Raw genomic sequence first — 23,068 nt, forward strand, 5'->3', positions numbered from 1 at the left:
GAGGGTCTATACAAGGGAGATTAATTTGAAGGTAATATAGCAGAAAGGAAAGAACATAAATGATATGGGAAATATGACACTGTGAGGAGAATTTGACAGAGCATTTAAAGACCCAAGTCGAAACAAGGCCGCAGGAGTACAAGACATGCCGGCAGAACCATTGATAGCATTTGGAGAACAATCCGTGACCAAGCTCTTCCATCTGGTACACAAGATGTGTCAGATAGGCTAAATATCCTCAGACTTCAAAAAGAATGTAATAATTAGTATCAAAGAAAGCAGTTGCTGACAGATGTGAAAATTGTTGAACTGTCATTTTAATAATTGACGTTATAAAATACTAATAATAATTGTTTACAGGAGAATCGAAAAACTGGTAGAAGCCGACCCTGGCGAAGATCAGTGTGAGTTACGGAAAAATGGAAAAAAAAGGGAAGCAATACTGACCCTACGACTTACCTTAGAAGGTAGTTTAAGGAAATTCAGAACTACCCTTATAGTACTTGTAGACTCAGAGACAGCTTTTGGCAATGTTGACTGGAATACTGTGTTTGTAATTCTGAAGGTAACACGAAAAAAAATATAGGGATCGAAAGGCTATGTACGACTTGTACAGGAACCAGATGGCAGCTATAAGAATCGGGGGGCATGAAAGGGAACATTGGTTTGGAAGGGTGTGAGACAGGATTCTAGCCTATCCCTGATGTTATTAAATTATTCAGCAAGCAGTAAAAGAAACCGATGAAAAATTTGGAGTAGGGGGTTGAATTTCAGGGAGAAGAAACACAAAATTTGAGGTTTGCCGATGACGTTGTTTTCGTCAGAGCAGTTGGACGGAATGGGCAGTGTATTCAAAGAAGGATATACACTCCTGGAAATTGAAATAAGAACACCGTGAATTCATTGTCCCAGGAAGGGGAAACTTTATTGACACATTCCTGGGGTCAGATACATCACATGATCACACTGACAGAACCACAGGCACATAGACACAGGCAACAGAGCATGCACAATGTCGGCACTAGTACAGTGTATATCCACCTTTCGCAGCAATGCAGGCTGCTATTCTCCCATGGAGACGATCGTAGAGATGCTGGATGTAGTCCTGTGGAACGGCTTGCCATGCCATTTCCACCTGGCGCCTCAGTTGGACCAGCGTTCGTGCTGGACGTGCAGACCGCGTGAGGCGGCGCTTCATCCAGTCCCAAACATGCTCAATGGGGGACAGATCCGGAGATCTTGCTGGCCAGGGTAGTTGACTTACACCTTCTAGAGCACGTTGGGTGGCACGGGATACATGCGGACGTGCATTGTCCTGTTGCAACAGCAAGTTCCCTTGCCGGTCTAGGAATGGTAGAACGATGGGTTCGATGACGGTTTGGATGTACCGTGCACTATTCAGTGTCCCCTCGACGATCACCAGTGGTGTACGGCCAGTGTAGGAGATCGCTCCCCACACCATGATGCCGGGTGTTGGCCCTGTGTGCCTCGGTCGTATGCAGTCCTGATTGTGGCGCTCACCTGCACGGCGCCAAACACGCATACGACCATCATTGGCACCAAGGCAGAAGCGACTCTCATCGCTGAAGACGACACGTCTCCATTCGTCCCTCCATTCACGCCTGTCGCGACACCACTGGAGGCGGGCTGCACGATGTTGGGGCGTGAGCGGAAGACGGCCTAACGGTGTGCGGGACCGTAGCCCAGCTTAATGGAGACGGTTGCGAATGGTCCTCGCCGATACCCCAGGAGCAACAGTGTCCCTAATTTGCTGGGAAGTGGCGGTGCGGTCCCCTACGGCACTTCGTAGGATCCTACGGTCTTGGCGTGCATCCGTGCGTCGCTGCGGTCCGGTCCCAGGTCGACGGGCACGTGCACCTTCCGCCGACCACTGGCGACAACATCGATGTACTGTGGAGACCTCACGCCCCACGTGTTGAGCAATTCGGCGGTACGTCCACCCGGCCTCCCGCATGCCCACTATACGCCCTCGCTCAAAGTCCGTCAACTGCACATACGGTTCACGTCCACGCTGTCGCGGCATGCTACCAGTGTTAAAGACTGCGATGGAGCTCCGTATGCCACGGCAAACTGGCTGACACTGACGGCGGCGGTGCACAAATGCTGCGCAGCTAGCGCCATTCGACGGCCAACACCGCAGTTCCTGGTGTGTCCGCTGTGCCGTGCGTGTGATCATTGCTTGTACAGCCCTCTCGCAGTGTCCGGAGCAAGTATGGTGGGTCTGACACACCGGTGTCAATGTGTTCTTTTTTCCATTTCCAGGAGTGTATGATGAAGATCAACAAACAAGGATAATGGACCGTAGCCGAATTAAATCAGGCGATGCTTCGGGAATAAGATTAGGAAACTAGACGCTTATCTTGATAGACGAGTTTTGTTAAATGAGCATCAAAATGACATGACAGCCGAAGAAGGGAGAATATAAAATGTAGACTGGCAATGACAATAAATTGATAGGCCGTGCTACAGAAGGGGACAGGTGTTTCATGAAATGGGGCCCCGGATCACCAGATCTCACTCCATGTGACTTTTTTCTCTGGGGACACATTAAAGATCTGATGTATGTACCGCCTCTACCATGTGAAGCAGCAGAGCTCCGGGAGAGAATACAGAAGTGACTGCCACAGTCGACGATGCCATGCTTGGACGAGTATGTCAAGAATTCGATTACCGTATTGACATCTGCCGGGTCACTCATGGTTCGCATATCGAATGTTTATAAAAAAAAATTCAGACTTTCTCTTCAAATTACAATATGTATGACATCTGCACAATGTTTAGTTCTTGCGAAATAAATAATTGAAAGTGTTTCCGGACCTTATATACACCCGGTATATTTTTCTTATTTCGAATAAACCATTTGGAGGGTACGATGAATCAACTTTGGCTACTCTTCATTTTATTAGATTTCCTTAGTTTCCAAATATCCTTCATACTTTTAGAGTGTTGTTCCCTCTCTTCTTGAGTCCACTTCCGTCTAAATGTTTTCTTTCTCCCCTAAAATTCTGCCTTTTGAACTGCCTTTCTGAAATGTGTTGTCTTTTCTATTGTGTCTATTGTAATTCCAGCGTTTCCCATGCCCTTTTCAATTTCTATGAACCATACAGGCTTAGATTTGTAGCTATTGAGTAATGTGAATATCAACTTGGTTAGTCTGTTGTTATCCATTCTGAATATACGTCCCATAAACCGTAGTCTTCTCTTCCCCATTACATCACTTAGTTTATCAGTTTTCAAGTATAGCTCTCTGTTTGGTCTTATCCTGTATTCAGCATTATCGTTTCTTTTAGCTCCCAGTATTTTCCTTAAAGTTCTTCTTTCGGCCTTCTCTAGTTTCTCAAGATATCCATTTGTTGTTGGTTTAAGTGTTTCTGCCGCATACAGAGCTTCAGGTCTGGCCACTGTTTGGTAGTGTCCTAATTTCGTGATCCAGGACAGGGATTTTTTTATCATAAACGTTTTTGGTCATATGAAACACTATCTCCATTTTGTGCACTCTAGTTTCTATAGCTGTCTTTTCTTTTGTATTGTATGTAGTCCACTCCCCTAGGTATTTAAAGGAATCTGTTTTGTTTTATTGTATTGTTGTCAACTGCAATATTTTGAGGAGCATCACAGACGTTTGTCATGAACTTTGTTTTTTTCAAAGGATATTTGTAGTCCTACTTTGGCTGCTTGATTTGTTATTGGGCATTATCTAGCTTTTCTGTAATCAATGCCATGTCGTCTGCTAAGGCTAAACAGACGACAGTGATCTTGTTTGAATTTCTTCCTAATTGAATCCCTTTAGTATTGATGCCCTTCCTCAATTCTCGAACTAGGTTCCCTAAGACACAATTGAAAAGCAGGGGTGACAAACTATCTCCCTGTCGGACACCTGACTTTATTTCAAACGATTTTGAGAGCTCTCCCCTTAGTTTTAGTTTAGACTTTTTATTTGTCAAATTTGCTTTAATTATTTTAGTAGTTTCGGTATCGAGTCCAAATTCTTGTACGATATCAGGCAGTGTATTCCTGTCAGTTGAATCATATGCATTTTTAAAATCCCCAAAAGTACTTACATATTTTAAGTACTGATTTTCCTTATTTCTGTTATATTATTTAAGTTTAAAATTTGTCTCCACATGACCTTCCCGACCAAAATCCAGCCTGATACTCTCCCAGTTGTTTGTCAACTATTTATTTTGCTCTCTTTTAAGGCGCCTTAAACAAGATTTTGTAGGTCACTGGTAACAGGGAGACTCTCTTATAATTTCTAGGGTCTGTTTTCTTCCCTTTCTTATGTAGTGGATGTATTAGTGCAGTTGTCCATTCTGGTGGTAAGCTGTGGATTGTCCAGATTTCTTTGAGTATTTCCGATAGGTGTTGTATCATGTTGTCACTAGAGTACTTCCATAGTTCAGCAACTATATTATCCTTGCCAGGTGCTTTATTATTTTTAAGGTCTTTTATTATTTCTTTTCTTTCTTCTGTGGTTGGCAGCTCTGAGTCCGGTGGAGTTGCGTTTACAATATCGAAATTAAATTTTTCTTTCGGTTTATCAAAGTTATGTAGTTCTTCAAAGTATTTGGCAAGTATTCTACAGTTCTTTGTGCTGTTATATGCAGTTTTCTGGCTTTTTCGATCCGTGAAAAATAGACTATGTGGAGTGTATTCCTTTAAGCTACTTTTGAAAGTTTTGTAAAAGTCTGTAGCATTGTTCTACTTGAAACTGGAGTCTGTTGATGCTAGTTGGTCTTTCATATATTGTACTTTGATCCTTCTAAGGCCCTTTGATTCTTGCTTCCAGGCTTCTTTCACGGAGATCCAATTTTTATCATTTTTATTTGCATTCGGTATGTTAGGATTAGTTCGTCACACTCACCATTCCACCAGGCATGTTTCCATTTTGTGGTTAGGAGAATGGTTTCTCCTGCTGTCTGTACTATGTCTTTTTGAAGTTGTTCCCATGTTTTAGGAGTTATCTTTTCCAAAAGTATTCTGAAATTATCTTCCTTAGTTAATATCTGAGTGACAAACTCTTTAGGTTGATATTGGCTCTTTCTCTTGTATACTGAATTTAACGATATACAGGTAGTGATCTGAATCTAAACCTGCACTCTTAGCAACTTTTACATTGAATATCTCGGATATAGACTGCCTGCTTATAGCAAAATTGTCTACTTGTTTCTCCCAACAGACTAGATTCGGGGATAAGAATGTAGTTTGTTTCCTAGGGATTTTTTGAATTACGTTGATTTTAGAACTATGTCATGTTCTCTGCATAAACTAATAAGTCTTTCTCCATTTGCATTGGTTCTTTTATGTGCAGGGAATTTGCCTACTATCGATCGGTGATGACATTCGTTGCCGATTTGAGCCAGGCAGCAATATTATTGTGTTTCTCGATGAAATCTGGTCTAAGATGTTTGACATTTCCTACAAAAGAAATTCTGTTTGTTCTTTTTGTGTTCTGTTTTTCTCATTTGTTCGTGCATATGTATTTACAATGGTATACAGTTTGTTTACTGATTTAATGTTAATGCTGAAAGTCTTTCATTGATAGATTTAAATTCTACTATTGCGTTTAGTATATTTTGGTTTACAATGAATCCTGTTCCAAACTGAGGTACATTCTTCATAACTCTTTTTCCCGGCTTCCCTTTGAAGATTCTTAATCCCTCTCAATCAAATGAATGTTCATCAGTATACTTCGTTTCTTGTACCGCTGTTATCATTATATTTTTCTGTTTTATTAAATTTATTTACGTTCGTAAGTTTTCATGTTTTTAGAAGGGAGTTTACGTTGAAAGTTGCCTAATATTTTATATTTTTGTGTTTAATTTTATTTGTTGCCTGCTTAAGGCAGATTTCAGGATGCTCCGACTCAGTCTTTGCACATTGCTGTAGGCCGCCAGAATCCGAATACTTAATTTTTATTTCCTTAGAAATTGGAGATTGGTTACTCCCTGGGGTAAAATCTCTTACAAGGTGCGTATCCATTGTTGATTGTTTGTTGGATTAGGGGAACAAGTCCACTAAGGATTCTACTCGAGGCTGTTCGCTCCAAGGAACGGTTTTCAGCCGCACCACTGGTGAACAGTCGCTGACCACTTAACTGCTCGCTTCAAGACGTACGCCAAGAAGATTTTTTTCATTGTCTGCCTCTTCCGCTAGTTCCACCATACCGAGAACCATTCTCTCTGCCTTCACTACCGTTGAGGTCTTCACTATAGTCCTAGCAAGGAGCCCTTACAAGATACCATCACCTGGGCCAAGTGAACCTTGGTCTCTTTCATCACATCTTGTATGGTGAGGCCCCCGGCTTGGGACCGGTGCAGCGGAGTTACACCCAACTAATGGCAACTGTTTTTGCGTGGGTAAACCTGGTACATGAACGTGAACGTTTGTTCTTACCTTAATTCCGTTTGTTGGCGGGTGGATAGTTCAGCTCAATCGTTCCTAGCTCCTGCTTTCAATACCCGCCTACCAACAACTGGAATTAAGGTAAGAAAGCAGCAGATAGGAATGATTGAATTGAACTACCCACCCACCAAAGAAAGTGGAGACGAGATATTGACAGAAGTAAAGCTGTGAGGACGGGGCGTGAGTCGTGCTTGGGTAGCTAAGATGGTAGAGCACTTGCCCGCGAAAGGCAAAGGTCTTGAGTTCGAGTCTCGGTCCAGCACACAGTTTTAATCTGCCAGGAAGTTTCATATCAGCGTACACACCGCTGCAGAGTGAAAATATCATTCTGGAATTAATCAGGTGTTAGGCGATCGCGATACAGCAATTACGACTCATTTCAACAAAGAAATTACTGCAATAAAGACTAGTATTAAACTGTTGGCATACATACCAACAAACCAAGTGAATAGTCTTCAAACTGAAGTAGATAAGTTTGTAACGTATTTCAAAGCTTTGACTACTATTGTGGACTAAATACAAAATAAAATCCACACCGAAGTACAGAAACAGGTCCGAACGGAAGTAGCCAAGCCACTGAACGTTGAAAATCACGATATTGAGGCAATGTAAGCACTCAGCAAAGAGAAAGCTGGTACTGACAGGCAAAGGAACATTGAAAATTTGCCGAAAACCTCTACTGCAGAGCATAATAGAGCAAGTTTTCGGTAATCATTCTGTATTACCCCAGCAATTCGTTTCACCAAGAAACCCTAATTATGAAACAGAGCGTACTTGCAATAAAGTCAGTACACCGCCTGCTAATGACAACAACTCCATGCACCTAAGTACATTTATGCATGAAGAGAGCCTGATTAATCACCACAAATTCCAAGTATTTAACGAGGAGAGTAAAAAGAAAATTCATCCCGCAGTTTTTATTAGAAACTTTAGAAATCTTCTTCCAAAATCTTGGACAGAGGAGCAGACAATCTAGTTTGCGGTTTCACACATTTCCGGTGACGCATCGCTCTGGGAGTTGAATATAGCAGAAACATGCAAAACATTTAACGAATTTGTGAATGCGTTTCTCGACCAGTTCGGGCCAGCGTCGACTCAAGAACAACTAAGGAAGATTGTATATAATGCAGAGATATATAACACGAAAACAGGCTATTTGAGAAAATAATTTCAAAAATATATTAATATGACAAGATACTGGGATGAACAGAGACCTGTTACGAGTATTGAAGGCAAGATTGCCTATAAATATTAGAGAGAAACTGTTTAAATCACAGATACTGATTTTAAGGAATTTTTGTCTGTGTCAGGCTAGTTAGACTTAGTCCAGGAAGACGCCAGACAGAATTCTGACGTAATAAATAGTGCCAACTGTTCTAACGGAAAAGGTTCCTGGAATTGAAGCAATGGAAATAGCAAGGAAAACAAAAACATAACCCATGGCAATGGAAAGTACAGTAATAGTAACACCATTACAGCCAAAAAGTCTAATCACCTCTGTAATAATAATTATTATTATTACAAAGGAACCAATGACTACCAGCATTATAATGTAATCAAAGGAAATATAGTAATGAAAATGCAACCAATACTAATAATTCTAATCGTAAAAGACGAAATGAAAATAAATCGGACAGACAGTACAATGATAAACAAAAAAACCTGTGTGGTGGGAATGAATATTGGCAACAATCAAGGCCAAGTCATTGGCAGCCGCAACGAAATTTTGTGAATCCTGGTCAGCCAGTAAATTACGTACAGGCTATACCCATACAGAATAACCAGTATCCACAATGATGGGACCCGAGTAGACCACCTCTGACTGCTGAATCACAAAGTGTGAAAATAGTGGAGGTATCCTCGGGCCCGAAACAGAATATAACAAACCGAACGAACTAATCTCGGTCCCCGTGGGCCTTTCACAGATGAGCAAGACCAAGAACGAAGGCAATAGGTTAATGCAAGAGAACGTCAATATGATTAGCTATCAGGGTGGTAAGAAAATCGAAGATGAACTCTATAAAGAATCTATCGTCGCGGATAGGGAAGAACAGGAATGTGTCAACGGGACCATCAATGGTGTAACAGTCATTATCCTCCTCGACACAGGTACGAGTGTATCAGAGATGAACGCACAAATTTTCAAGATGGGAATGTAAATAAAAAGACTGCCAATTTTGCCTGTTACCGAATTGTAAAGTTATAGGAGAGCTGGGAAAGAAGGCAAAAATTATAAAGTACCAGACACAGGCTGAGCTTTCATTTGAAAATGATAGCGCTATATGCACGTTCTTGTTAATGGAAAATTATCAATGCCGGTGTTACTGGGCCGTGAGTATTTACAGGACAGAGAGTCTATTATAGATGTCGCCCGGGGAACAAGTGCACTTAACTACCGGCAGTGACTAATAACGTTGAAGCAGAATTGGGATTTCGGTGCGAGCCTTCCACTGAGAAGAGTATTAGACGTATCTGTCGGCAAACAAAAATTGTTGGTGTTAGAGTATGATCACCCAAAAAAGTGTCATACTAACCGAAACAAAGATGCACCCAATACCGTGAGTGACATCGGCGCAACAATAGAGGAGTAGGTCAAAGAGGCATCTTGCACTGGCGCTTCAAAGGCTGGACAATTAATAAAATTGCTGTCCAGATACCACGAAGTATTTGTAGATCGACCAGGTATCATAAAAGATTATGTTTATGATATGAAAGTCCATCCCCATCAGGCCTATTGTAGAGCTTCATACTCGGTCCCCCAGACAAAGAAAAAAGAAGTAATGAAGGAAAATATATTAGTGTTGTGCAAATGTGGTTACTTATAATACATCTAGCTTCTTTCTTAGTTATAAATGATAACTTTTGTGTATGAACTTAATGGCATTGGTACTGCTTGACAGACAACATTGCTACACGTTCCAGAATAACGTTCATTAGCTGGGAAAAGCAGTGATTGAATAAACCTAATGTTACGTTAATAATAGGTAACTAGTTTTATCGTTATCTTGCTGAAATTGTGCAACACAACACACACAAATTGCACCAAACGCCACACCGTATAACAGTTCTTGCACAAACATAATGTAAACCCACAGGCGCCGACTCCATGGGGCTGATGGGGCCAGAGCTCCCTCAAAAATTCGTTTGGGAGGAGGGAGGGGGGGGGGGAGAGCCCCCCAATAATTTAAGAAAATTATTAGTTATTATATGCTTCGTAAAATCACAAAATTATGTTGGAATTTTTTATTTTCCTTGTTTGACGATCGTTACCTTCTAAAATACATTCAGTAATTAGTCAAAACAAACAGTTATTACGGTAGTAAGCAGGTTAAGTGAAAACGAGTGGTGTGAATCATGATAGTGTTAGGGGGCAGCAGGCACACTTACAACTTGCCCCGATGCACGAACCTTCGGGTAAAGTCTGGCGCCGGTGGGCTACTGCTGCGGCAGCAGCGACATCAAAACGACTGGAGCAGAAGCGCGTGGAACCCTCCGCCTCATGTCGCCTTGACGCTTCGGAGACATTACGACGCCGCGGCTATGTAAAGCCCACCCTGCTGTCGCAGTCATTGTTTCGTTCAGTGCATACTGCAGACGTGTTTAGTGTCCCGACTTTAGTGTCTAGTTGACTATTTTATGTGACTACATTTTATTCGTTTACTTTAGTCTCTTAGTGTATTGTGAATTAAGTTTGCAATGAATAAAGTTGGTACCAAAAAGGCGCGCTTTGAAGCTGGTCATGCTGCAAGTCAACCTCCAAAAATTACTATGTAGTCAATTGCTTCGTCGTCTTCAGGCGAGAACCGTTAACAGCCGCTACCTGGACAGTCCGATAAGGGAAGATCATTACAGAATCTTTACTGGTCAAATGTACATGGCTAGAATATGAAATGTTTTACAAAGGCTGCAAGTAGGCATATGCTAAAAATCTATTACAATTTTCATCAAAAAAAGAAGATGCATTTACTTCCATAGGGTTTTCTAACTGGAAAAAGGCTTTGGAAAAGTTCCGTCTTCATGTTTTACGCATAAAACATGAAGTTTTACGCATAAAGACTGTGTTCTGAAACTAAATTCTATCACTAAAGTAAGTGTGGCCTCCCAATTGAATGAACAGTTAGATATTGATATGGAAAAAGGCCGTTTAGCTCTTGAGACAATTTTTACTACTGTGCAGTGTCTGTGCCGACAAGGTCTAGCAGTTAGAGGGCAGGAAGATGCAAACTCAACTTTTTTTTTTCAATTGTTAGAACTCCGAAAGAATGACATACCTGAGTTTGAAGATTGGTTAGGGTGTTCGGGGTATAAGTGGACGTCCCACGATATTAAAAAAAAACAAGATCATTGATCTACTAGGAAAGTCTGTGTTGAGAAAGATATTGGCTTCAATGAAGAAGACTGAACGTTTTTCTATTGTGGTTGACAAGACAAGTGATTCTTCGATTCACAAACAAGTGTTATTTTGTATTCGTACTGTCGATCCTTACTCATCAACAAAGACTATATTGGATCCTTAGAGATCGTCAGGCCATCAAAAAAATCCTACACTCATGCCTCGCATGCAGGATCTTGAAGAATCCACGAGGGCAGCAGATCGAAGCACCACTGCCACCTGAACGAGTTTCGCCTGCCAAACCATTTGCTGTGACCGGAATAGACTTTGCTGGCCCACTATTCATCAAAATGGGGCAGGAAACGCACAAGTCATATATCACTCTTTCACATGTGCTACCACATGAGCTGTACACCTCGAACTCTGTACAGACTTGTCAACGGACAAGTTTCTTATGGCACTTCAGCGATTCACCGGAAGACGCGGACTACCCCACACAATATATACAGATAACGCGAAAACATTCCACGCCACGAATATGGAACTAGCCCAACTTTGGAAGGCATTAACTAACACAAAAACTTATCAGTTCCTCGCCCACCACGGTATTACTTGGAAATTCATTGTCTTCCGGGCGGCTTGGTGGGGAGGATGTCACAGAGTGATGTACTTCGGGCAAGTGAGAGACTGTTTGTTTACTCTTAGGACAATGTATCTTTGACTTGTTGTATTGTATGTTCTGTGACAATGTAATAAAGTGGTTAGAGTGCTAATCGCTGCTCTACTGTGATTCACGACATAAGAAATTTGGTGCCGAAACCCGGGAGAGACTTTGCCCGAGACAATTTCCACTATTGCCGTTGTGAAACGCGAATTCTGGACGCACGTCACGCGGCAATACTACGAGGGGGCTCACTGCAGCGATTTGTCACACCACGCAACAAGCTCTTCGACGACAACCGCCTGCATACACAGTTAAGTTCAACTGAATATCACACGACATGTTTTGTAGTGCCATTTGTAAAGGCAACTGATTACATTATTGCCGCTGTGTACTGCTATTGTAGCTGTTTCATTAGCGCTTTAACGAATTATCAGATCCTACGCTACGCCTGTAGATTGTTTATGACTAGTGCTGCCATCTAGCGACCATCAATTGAACTACTTCGACTAGCTATCCAAAGATAACGCATTACTAGGACCAGCCGATCGCTAGCCGACACTGCTTTAAACTTTGGGGTAATCGGACGGAATGGACATGTCAGAACACAAACCAGAAGCACAGTTACACTCTCTAAAGAGAAAACGTATGAGAGAAAGAGCAAACATTACGCGACTCGTAGCAGAAGTTGCAAGGTTGTCAGACACATCGGGAATCGCGGATTATAAATATTACAATGACAGATTGGGAAGCGTTCTGAACCGCCTCGTCAAATTAGATGAGGATATTCACGAGTTGTTAGACGATGACGAATACGAAGAAGATGTTCTTAAATGCGAAGATTATATAGACACCGCGAAACTCACAATTTCTCGATTGTCTCACGAAACAGAGAAACAGCTTGCAAAATCGGTAGCAGACATAAAGATTCCCGACAATCCGCCGGTACAATCTGTAACAATGAGCGTTCCCACAGCTTCAGTAAAACTTCCACCGATCAAGCTTGAGCCTTTTTCAGGCGATATCGAGACATGGGCGCGATTCTGGGAGCAGTTTGAGTAGTCGGTTGACAACGATCCGACGGTAACTACAATTAATAAACACATTTTTCTTCGCGGCTATCTCTCGGGAGAACCAAAGCATTTAGTGTACGGTATTGCCGTGACGGCCGAGACGTACGCAGAAACGAAAAGGATTCTCCGAGCACGTTATGGCAACAAGGATGGAATAATTCAAGCCCACTTAGATTATCCCGGGTTTCGGCACCAAATTTCTTATGTCGTGAATCACAGTAGAGCAGCGATTAGCACTCTAACCACTTTATTACATAGTCACAGAACATACAATACAACAAGTCAAAGATACATTGTCCTAAGAGTAAACAAACAGTCTCTCACTTGCCCGAAGTACATCACTCTGTGACATCCTCCCCACCAAGCCGCCCGGAAGACAATGAATTTCCAAGTAATACCGTGGTGGGCGAGGAACTGATAAGTTTTTGTGTTAGTTAATGCCTTCCGAAGTTGGGCTAGTTCCATATTCGTGGCGTGGAATGTTTTCGCGTTATCTGAATCACAAACTCTGTTTAGTATTTTAGAAGACGTTTTTGCTCGTCTTGATTTGTCGATGGATAACTTAAGAGGACGTGCTATGATGGTGCCTCGAATACGAGAGATAATTTCAAAGGACTAAAGAAGTTTCGGATATACAAACCAAATCACGTAATGTGCACTGCCCCGCTCACAGTTTAGACTTGGCAGTTGTAGACAGTCTCTGCCATTTTACGTCTATGAGGGATATTGTGGTTTTAGCCAAGGACTTAATAAACACCATAAGGGAATCCAACAAAAGGATGGGATTTTTCCGAAGCACACGCTGTGAGAGCGCCAACGACCAAGCTGGTCTACGACCCCTTAGCCCGACTCTATGGACGATGCAAGCTTCTAGTATCTTGAGAATATTGAAAAACTTTGAAGAACTTCTAGAGTTTTTAAACATTTTATGGAGAGGACAAAACAGATTCAGGTTACAGATGTGCAGGCTATCTTGAGTCAGTGTTACAATTCAAGACTTATTTCTTTTTGCGTCTTTATTGCCATGCAATGAACCCAGCAGAGAATGTCAACGACAAAATTCAATGCCCTCATCTAAGTGCTGCTGAACTGGAAAAAATACATGAGGGCTTGATTTGTATATTGAGTGGAAGTCTTGATACTTTTGAACACTTTTGGGAATTGTGTTTAACAGAAAAACGTTCAAAAGTTGATTATCCTTTGCATCCTCGGAATCGAAGTATACCAAAGAAGTATGAAAACAACGAAGCCAGCTCACCTCACACTTTCAAAACCCTAAAGCAATACTACCAAGCTATTTACATTGAAGTTCGTGAAACGGTGGAATCTTGCATTACTGAGCGTTTGCTTCAACTGGACTCACACAGGTCACTGCACATAAAAAAGAGTGCTTGATATTAGTAAACAGGGGTGAAACAAATTTGGAAATATCAACTGAGTTTTTCAAAAATGACCTAGACATTAAGAAACCGCGCTTACACTGGAATATGTTAGCCGATATCGCTAGTAACAAACAACTGGTCTTAAAAAGCATGCGTGATGTAAGAAAGTACATTACACAACAGCCGGCAGTTGGAGAAATGTTATGTGAAGTAGTGAAGTGCATTAAGGTTCTCCAAGTAGTTCCAATCACGACAGCAACAGCAGAGCGGTCATTTAGCACCCTTAGACGTCTGAAGTCATATCTCCAATCCACAATGGGATAGAAGCGATTGAACAACTTGGCTGTTCTTCATGCCCACCGAGATGTTTTGCATGAATTGGATATCCGACCAGTCATCAACGACTTCATATTCTGTAATCCAGTCAAATGGTCAAGATTTGCACCTCTCTAAAGACACTCTAGCCCTAATAATGGCATTTAGAGCAATATTAAAAATCTTAATAAAAAAAAGAATTAAATACATACATAATGTTAAATTTTGAGTTTCGAAATACTAGTACTAGTTTAGTACTGTATTACTATACTACTATAGTACCGTATTAGTTATTTTCAAATACTAAAATATATTTAGGGTGTAAGACACAATTAAAACCCACTATTTACATACTTTTTGACTGAAAGTATTAGTCACACTGTATTGACTTTATTAATCGTATTAAATCATTAAATTTGGGACATTGTTTTTATTTAATGAAACCTGAGCCTTATTCAAAGTAAGTTTAAATTAGCTATTTCACTTATTAATCAAAGTGCTATTACTGTGCAACAGCAATATTTTCTGTTTCATTCTTTCAATGATGGTTTAGGATTTATTTAAATGTAATTTCAGTCTTTTCAGAGGTATATATTTACTTCTCTGTAATAGTATATAAGCATGATTATCACTATAAATTAAATTAGGTTTTTACGCATATATCGTGCGTGTTTATGTTTTGTTTCTTTTTTTAAAGCCAAAAAATGTGTCAGGCTTGTAGATTTTCCCAGAGTGTCAAGTTATCGAGAGTCCAGACGCTTTAAAAAAAAACTTTAAAACTCACTATTTTTCATCTAAAATTTAGAAAATTTCCCAGGACAAGATCCTCAGTATGCCCGCCCCCCCCTCCCCCCCCCCACCCCCCAATATTTTTTGTAAGTCGGAGCCCTTGTGTAAATCACTAAGCAAATCAGCAAAGTTTCACTCGCGGCTTCAAATAGGCTAAAGTAATTGCAAGAAAACCTCATCTTTCAAACTCCACAGGTGAGGCTCACCGAGGGAATAAACACAACACCCACCATAACTTTTTTAGTACTCCATGTACCATCATTCAAACCACTATTCCGGCCGCCAGCATCCGAAACGAACAGGGCGAGAAACTTCCAGAAGGCAAATTGCTAGTGCACACTCTGTCCAAAACCCAGAAATCAGCCTCAGTGGAAGCTGTCGTGCATAAGGTTGCGAATACAGCAAGAGGACGTACACCTACCATGTCAACAGACTGGCCCCACGTGCTGGCGCCTCGTACCATGACTCGCAAACCGCGATAGGCCGAGCGAATCAGTGCGGCACTCGCGCCACGTACGGGGACGCCAGTCAGTGGATCCAAATAGCACAACGCCGCCATGGCGCGGCGTGTACTATTCATTCATTTCCAGTAGCTTACCAGTACATCTGAAACGATATGCATGAGAAATCTCAAGTATTCAAATAAAGTTGAAAAGCTTCCTTGTGGCACACTTTTTCTATTCTGAACAGGAATTCCTCACGAAGTTGAGAACTTTTCTCTGTAATCTGTTATTTTTTCGTACAGTCTCTTGTAATTTTTTCACATTTTCTTGATGTGTTTCTTTGTAAATGTTCTAATCAGCATTTTGTAAACTATGGCGAAGTAGCCATAAGTAATGGAGCAAATTTGTTTCCTGAATGCTGGTCGGTGTTTCTCAGTCTTCCAATACACGATATTATTACATCTACATCTACATCTACATACATACTCAGCAATCCACCATACGGTGCTTGGCGGAGGGTACCTCGTACCACAACTAGCATCTTCTCTCCCTGTTCCACTCCCAAACAGAACGAGGGAAAAATGACTGCCTATATGCCTCTGTACAAGCCCTAATCACTCTTATCTTATCTTTGTGGTCTTTCCGCGAAATCCAAGTTGGCGGCAGTAAAATTGTACTGCAGTCAGCCTCAAATGCTGGTTCTCTAAATTCCCTCAGTAGCGATTCATGAAAAGAACGCTTCCTTTCCTTTAGAGACTCCCACCCGAAGCTTCCTTGTGGCACACTTTTTCTATTCTGAACAGTAATTCCCCTCGTAGTTGTGAACTTTTCTCTGTAATCTGGTATTTGTTCATACAGTCTCTTGTAATTTTTTCGGAATCTATTGATGTGTTTCTTTGTAAATGTTCTAATCAGCAATCTGTAAACTATGTACTGACACATTCCATGGCGAAGTAGCTGCTCCTCGTATGGCCCCACAGAACCCGATGAATAGATAGGAGGTCGCTCAATAAGTAAAGGAAAACATTTGTTTTCTGAATGCTGGTCGGTTTTACTGAGCCTTCCAAGGTACCATATTATTCCCCGCTCTTTTGGTTGCAAAATCCTATTTTTCAACATAATCTCCGTACAATGCGACGGCCTTTCGCCACCTCCCTGAGAGGGCCTGTACTACCAGATATTACCACTCGACTGATGGATATCAGACACAAGGTCGTCGTGCATCAGTAACCTCTTAATCATCCACATACTGCTTCCAGCTGAGTGTAACCTTCCTTGGGCCAGACAGATGGAAGTCAGAAGGTGCGATATCCGGGCTGTAGGATGGATGAGAGAGAGTAGTGTGAGAAATGGAGAAGTTCGGTTCCATTTCTATGGCGACAGATACGCAGAGGCCGTTTCTTCGATTTCCTAAGGGTAGCACAACACACTTTAAAATTTATCGTTGCACCATCATGGAGGATATCAAACAGAATAAACCCTTCAGGGTCCCAGAATACCGTCCCCATGACTTCACCGGCTAACGGTGGGGCTTTAAACTTTCCTTCGTAGAGACGCTACTCCGTGGATTGCCTTTTTGTTTCCGGTTGGAAGTGATGAACCCATGTTTCATCGTATATGACGATGGTCGACGAAAATTTGTCACCATCACTCTTCTAACGCGCAAGCAGTTTCGCACAGGTGATCTTCGTTGCTCTTTATGGTCTTCTGTTAGGCAGCGAGGAACCCCCAGGGGGGCCGGCCGCTGTGGCCCAGCGGTTTTAGGCACTTCAGTCTGGAACCGCACGACCGTTACGGTCGCAGGTTCGAATCCTGCCTCGGGCATGGATGTGTGTGATGTCCTTAGGTTAGTTAGGTTTAAGTAGTTCTAAGTTCTAGGGACTGATGACCTCAGATGTTAAGTCCCATAGTGCTCAGAGCCACTTGAACCCAACGGGCACACACCAACTGGTGGACGAGTGTGTCAGCACTACCACCAGAGATGTCCAGCTAAGCAGCGAGGAGTTTGGTCGAATGAGAGTGTCCGTACGTTCCTACTTCAAAGTGGTCACAACTGCGACACACTATCAGCACACTGGAGAGCGGATACGCTTGCACGACCTTGTTAAGATGATGACAGACGCCCTACCCAATAACTAACGGTGCTTTTTTCACTACTAGGTCTCTGTAGATATTCTGCAAGTGCCTATGAATACCTGCGATGCTCTGGTTTTCCGTCAAAAGAAACTCGATGACAGCTCTCCACTTGGAACGCATCTCCGTTACAGAAGCCATGTTGAAGATTTTGTATAGCGCCGCCACCTATCGGATTTTCATGTAACTATAGGAGCTGACGCTGGAATATTCCACGATGTTCCACAAAAAATTCCGCATTTTTTCAACCGAAAATGACCAATAAAAATGTGTAGCATTACTTATTGAACAGCCCTTGTAAATAATTAAATGAACATAATCTATATCTCCCCCTTTTTACGAGCTCAGTTAATGTATTTTACCATCCATGACGATAGTAATGCTAAGAACTGACCGTGAGGTGTGGTATTTGTTCTTATTTAATTTATCAACTTCTCAGTTTTTTAGTTCGTCGTTATAAGTATACCCTACGCTGAAATTTCCCGGGTTCAATTCCCGGCGGGGTCAGGGATTTTCTCTGCCTCGTGATGGCTGGGTGTTGTGTGCTGTCCTTAGGTTAGTTAGGTTTAAGTAGTTCTAAGTTCTAGGGGACTGATGACCATAGATGTTAAGTCCCATAGTGCTCAGAGCCATTTTTTTACGCTGAAATACAATACAGGTGGGAATCTCCAAGCTTGGTAGTTATTAAGATTCCCTTGCTCTATTTTTATTTTTCTTCGCACACTGCAACAAATTATTTCATCATTGAATAACTTCTCATGTAATTACATTAAACTGTAGCAGGTTTTGTTGCCCCATCCCTACCAAACACACTGTTACAGTTTCGTATTTATCATATCACTATTTCAATCTTTCCAGCTTCTACTTAACACATTACTTCCCTCAAGTAATCACTATAAGCAAAAGTTAATTGAAAAATCAAGAGAAATAATTGTATTGGTAATCATTGGTTATCTTCGTAGATAGTTAGCTACAGAAAACAGTACTTAAATTCATGACCTGATGTTGAAGTCAAAATTTTCACACCAAAACAGTTTCAGGTAAAACTTACCTTAGAAACTATAAGAAATTAGTATATGTCTCGGTTTGTTTTCTTATGTATTTAAGCCTCTGGGTATTTCAATTTCACCTGTGTTTTTGATGTCGAAAGCTGAGGGGAACCGCGTTAAAGAAGAGTAGATGTTGCCCTTTGAATTCACACCACTTGATCTTGAATAGGAAGACACTATTTCTCTTAAGAAGTGGAATTGGTAAAGCCAATGACTACACCTACCGACTGGGCCTTCTTTAAGCCCTGGACATTACGGAATACTATAAATCTTTAAGCCCAAACAACCAATGGAGACTACGGAATACTATAAATCTTTGGTACACATACCATCAGAAGTGTTAAACTCTTCTGAGTACTGATCTAGTTCGAGCACTAGCATAATGGCACCAAGTAACTGCAATATTACATTGTATTGGAAGTACAAATCTATTCTGGGTCGTCAGTCTTGTTTGATGTTACCTGTCCTGACTTTTTGACCTATTTCAGCCTGTCCATCTCAGATTACACTTACACCCAACACCCTCAGTGATCTGTTGGATACATTCCAATCTCCGTCCTCCCTTACAGTTTCTATCTTCTACAACTCCCTCTGCTAGCATTGCAATTATTCCCCGATGTCTCAGCACATGTCTTATCATTGCGTCCATTCTTCGTGTTAGAATCCGCTATATGTTCCCTTTCTCGCCGATTTGTTGGAGAATATACTCATTTCTTATTAGTTCACCTAATTTTCAACGTGCTTTTCCAGCACAGCATTTCAAACTCATCAATTCTCTTCTTTTCTGGTTTTTCCGAAGTCCAGTATTCACCGCCAACAACCTTGTGCTCCAAATGCACATTTCAGGGATTTCTTCATCAGTGTTAAGCTAATGTTTGATAATTTCCGCCAGAGATAACCTTTTTGCCTGTCCGTCGAGTATAATTATACTTCCAAGATAGCAGAATTCCTTCACTTCTTTACTTCGTCTTCCACGGTTTTCTTGTTAAGTATATTGGTGTTCTATTTTCTGCTGCGCCACATTACTTGCGTCTGATTTACATTCAACCTAAGCAAGGTGATTCTGCGATGATTTTACAAACTTTCAGTGATGCAAATGGATCAATTTAAGTAAGGACCGTAGTCCGGAAATGACCTGGTCGCAAGTTATAAGTGGAAATCTATCTGAGACTTCTAAAAGTGGAATACGAGTACCGATACTGTTGCTGTTAAGATTGTAGAGTAGGCAATCTCGACTAGCACCTAGGTGTTGAGGTATGGATCATAACTCATCCAATACAGACGGCGTATTCTGTACTGAAATTTATTGTATTACTTATTGGTTCTTGCATATATTGTTTAGGCCCATTGTGGTATATGCACTTTATTATTGAAGGTTGCAAATAGTGCGATAGGCATAACCTGCCGAAGAAGAGCATTAAATGCTCGAAACCTGTCAAGAACTTAAATTTATCATGTGCTACTTGGTGCTTATTATTTCATTATGTACCAAAATGAGCAGTCCCTGCGTACAGTATCTTTACTGTAGTAGACTGCAGTCTATGATTACATGTTGAAGTACTAACGTCGGTCAGCTCTAACCAAATGGAATTTTACCTACAGTTTGCGCATCTGCTCGACGACCCTTCTTGAAAACTGGAACTACATGTGGAAAAGAGGACAGGTAGTTCCAGTTTTCAAGAAGGGTCGTCGAGCAGATGCGCAAAACTATAGGCCTATATCTATGACATCGATTTGTTGTAGAATTTTAGAAAATGTTTTTTGCTCGCGTATCATGTCATTTCTGGGAACCCAGAATCTACTCTGTAGGAATCAACATGGATTCCGGAAACAGCGATCGTGTGAGACACAACTTGCTTTATTTGTTCATGAGACCCAGAAAATATTAGATACACCCTCCCAGGTAGATGCCATTTTCCTTGACTTCCGGAAGGCGTTCGATACAGTTCCGCACTGTCGCCTGATAAAGTAAGAGCCTACAGAATATCAGACCAGCTGTGTGGCTCGATTGAAGAGTTTTTAGCAAACAGAACACAGCATGTTGTTCTCAATGGAAAGACGTCTACAGACATTAAAGTAACCTCTGGCGTGCCACAGGGAGTGTTATGGGACCATTGCTTTTCACAATATGTATCAATGACCTAGTAGATAATGTCGGAAGTTCCATGCGGCTTTTGCGGATGATGCTGTAGTATACAGAGAAGTTGCAGCATTAGAAAATTGCTGCGAAATGCAGGAAGATCTGCAGCGGATAGGCACTTGGTGCATGGAGTGGCAACTGACACTTAACATAGACAAATGTAATGTATTGCGAGTACATAGAAACAAGGATCCTTTATTGTATGATTATATGATAGCGGAACAATCACTGGTAGCAGTTACTTCTGTAAAATAGTAAAATATCTTGGAGTATGCATACGGAACGATTTGAACTGGAATGATCATATAAAATTAACTGTTCGTAAGGCGGGTGCCAGGTTGAGATTCATTGGGAGGGTCCTTAGAAAATGTAGTCCATCAACAAAGGAGGTGGCTTACAAAACACCCGTTCGACCTATACTTGAGTATTACTCATCAGTGTGGGATCCGTACCAGATCGGGTTGACAGAGGAGATAGAGAAGATCCAAAGAAGAGCGGCGCGTTTCGTCACAGGATTATTTGGTAACCACGATAGCGTTACGGAGATGTTTAGCAAACTCAAGTGGCAGACTCTGCAAGAGAGGCGCTCTGCATCGCGGTGTAGCTTGCGGTCCAGGTTTCGAGAGGGTGCGTTTCTGGATGAGGTATCGAATATATTGCTTCCTCCTACTTATACCTCCCGAGGAGAGCGCACGGAGGCTTTCTGGCAGTCGTTCTTCCCGCGAACCATACGCGACAGGAACAGGAAAGGGAGGTAATAACAGTCACACGTAAAGTGCCCTCCGCCACACACCGTTAGGTGGCTTGCGGAGTATAAATGTAGATGTAGATGTACATGTAGATCTTACTGATGATGGAATTTTCAGACATGATTTTCGTGTATGGGCAAGCAAATGGTAGAAGCAGAGAAGCGGTGACGCTTTACAGAACCAAATATACGTCTAGAAGGCATCCGGCTCATCCCATGTTTCCAGGGCTGTTCCCTCGATTAAGTAAAACAGGGCAGTTGGTACCACCATGCAACCGCTGTGGAGGACGACCAATTACAGGGCCTGCCGACTTGTTTGCAGTGTTTGCTCGCGTTGATGAGGCGCTTGCAGTCAGCAGATAGTGGACTTCATTATTACGGTACCGCAGACTTAGGATTTTTCGGTTTCTCTGACGTCAAGTTACGTGCGCTGTTACTGCTCCATCAACAGAGGAAATTACCTGAGCGCATTGGGGAATATTTAGTGGGAATTCTGTAGGTAATGAACAGTACTCTCAAGGTGGGACACCTAGTTTGAGCGCTGCTCGCGCCTAAAGCGGAACTAAAGTAAATTTTCTTATACCTTTCTACTCGGTCGTTTCCAGATTAGAGTCCCTTACCTCAAGTTGATACATTTACTCTTCTCCTTCATCCCTGAAAGTTCGTAACGTGTTCAAAGAATCACCCCGTATTCTGTTCCTTAGTTATCTGTTTGCTCCATTCAAAAGGTGTTATATTCTGTACTCACTTAGACAGCAGATGGTGTCATGAAGAATCTTATCAATTTCGTTCTGAATTTTAATCCCACTCCTGCATCTTCCTTTCATTTCCGTCATTGTTTCTTCGAAATGCTGGTTGAACAGTAAGAGCGATAGATAGTTTTTAACCCGCTTTAATCAGAATATTTCATTTTTCTGGTTTCAATCTTATTGTTCCCTCTTGTACGTATTGTATTTTACTTGTTTTCCTCTGTAGCTCACACTTATTTTCCGAGAACTTCAAATATCGCACAGCTTCGTATGTTGTCTAACGCTTTTTCTAGTACAAATCTTAAGACTGTGTCTTGATAGTTTTATGTCCCGCTTGCATTATCAAGTGTCTCGTCAGAACTGCCTCTCTGGTAAGCTGCTCGTCATCTAACAGATCTTCAGTTCTCTTTTCCATTCTTCAGTGTGTTACTCTTGTTAGCAATTTAGATGCATGAGTAGTTGTCGCACTCATTTGCACTTCAACACATGTTAAAGTCACCTAAATGACATGCAACGAGGTTCTGATCAGTCGACTGCACAGAGAGAACCACGTCACGCATTTGGAGTACATTCTGAAGCATCAAATATAGGCCATTACTATAGAGAGACGTGGCTGTATTATAGCCGCCGTGGTGGAAGTCCAAGGCATTGTCTGCAGGCTGAAAGAGTCGCGCCGGCCTTGGAGCGCCTGCCAGCCGCCGGCCGTTGTTTACGCGCCAACCCCCACCCCCACCCTGTGTGCGTCACCTCCGCCCCCAATGCCCCGTCTGCGGCTCTCATTAGGGCCGTGACGTCAGCAGTGGCGCCGTGTGCGCTAACGACGCCGG

The sequence above is a fragment of the Schistocerca americana genome, chromosome 6 (assembly GCF_021461395.2).
Source record: "Schistocerca americana isolate TAMUIC-IGC-003095 chromosome 6, iqSchAmer2.1, whole genome shotgun sequence".
Taxonomy (NCBI): Eukaryota; Metazoa; Arthropoda; class Insecta; order Orthoptera; family Acrididae; genus Schistocerca; species Schistocerca americana.